Here is a 1,705-nt window from a genome sequence, read left to right as displayed (position 1 = left end):
TACACAGCTTTCAGTTTATAACTGCCTATCTAATTTCTTGAGGTGCTAAAATGGCAGGGCAGTACTACCCCCCCCCCCCCAACTGACCCCATTTTGGAAAGTAGACACCCAACACCCAAGGTATTTGCTGAGAGGCATATTGAGCCCTTTGGATATTTATTTTTTTGTCCCAAGTGAAAAAAACTTGTCACTAAATTATATTTCCTGTCGCATCATGGCAGCATACACTCTGGGTTGTGGCTCCGCCTCCACAACCTGATAGGACCACATAGCTATAAGATGACGAGACGGCTCCCACCCCAGTATACTTTTCCTCACCTTTTGGGACCGCACGGATCATCACCCCCTTACCGCTTCGCCCCAGCCAGGTTCTAGCCTCTCCTGGATGGAAGTCCTTAGCGGTACAGCCTCTAAACGAAGCTAAATGGAAGGAACCCCACTCTGGTGATCTCAGGGGTATGTTGCACTCTCTCTGTGACCTTGAGTAAGCCTTAAAAAGGCTTGTATTTTTATCTGCCTACGGTTGGAGCTTTAAACAGGCTCTAGTAGTATTGTTTGGCTCCTGTTATAAGCCTTAAACAGGCTTGGCAATGTCTTTGGCACATAAGCCTTAAACAGGCTTAGCGATATACTCAGCACATAAGCCTTAAATAGGCTTGGCTAAATTGCAGTGGTCTCCATCTCTGTCTTTCCCTGTTTACCTTGTGTGTATCCTTTGGCAGTCTTCCTGGGCGTAACTCCGGCTGCAGATTTAAAAGGGACTTCATTGAATTTGTCTGTGTACTTGTACCTAGACTCTGGATTGCCAGTATTCTGACCTTCCTTACAAAACTTTCATCCATCCTGCTTAGGTGAGTGGACACCTGTTACTATACTAATGTTTACTGCCTGTCTGCTGTGCTCTTTCCTCCCTGCATTCCCTATACCCATTTTTGACACTATGTATCTCTTTAGACTTGCCTTATTTCCTTTCCATGGAGACCACTGCCCTAGCAGATCACCGGAAGCCCATTAGGTAAGGGGGGAGGATTTACCTTGGTAAGTAGTGAAGATTAAAAAAAGAGAGCAATCCTAACGCTGCCTAAATGGTTAGCCCTACCAGGTCCTCAAAATCATCTGAATCAAGGCACAGAGAGACCTCACGCAGAAGCCATTCCAGCAACAGATGGAGCCACTCAAGTCACAGGAGAAGTCGTTCAGGCCATAGAGGGAGTCGCAGGAGAAGTCGCTCCAGATCATATTCTAGACATAGCCGCTCCTACCATAGAAGATCTCCTGTGCATAGACAGCGATCCCCAGTGCGACCCTCCGGAAATGCATGCTGGATATGCGGGGCCACGGCTCTCCCCAACAAACAGGCCTGCCGTAGGTGCTTGGAGGAAGCTACTAAGGAAAGAGAACCACAGTCTAATGAGCCTGTAGCTCCACAGATTCTTACTGCGGAAACAAAGTTGTCGACGCAAAGTGCCTCGCCTGCTCCTCCCAGTACATCAAGAGAGCAGGATCCCCTGTCTGATAATGCGGGGTGGGAAGCATCTGCCGGTTTTGACTTTTCGCTAATAGAACCCCTTTGTCAAATCTGTTAAAGAGGTGATTGGTTGGGAGGAACCCCTAGGAGGCTCAACCGAAATGGAAGAAATACTTCCCGAACCTCAAAAGGGACTCAGAGGCTTTTCCATCCATTGAGGAATTGGATGATTTAATC

The sequence above is a fragment of the Lithobates pipiens genome, unplaced genomic scaffold (assembly GCF_037356315.1).
Source record: "Lithobates pipiens isolate NorthernLeopardFrog02 unplaced genomic scaffold, aLitPip1_a1.2 Scaffold_22, whole genome shotgun sequence".
Classification (NCBI taxonomy): Eukaryota; Metazoa; Chordata; class Amphibia; order Anura; family Ranidae; genus Lithobates; species Lithobates pipiens.
The sequence above is the reverse complement of the archived record's forward strand: the minus strand, read 5'-3'. Positions refer to the sequence as shown.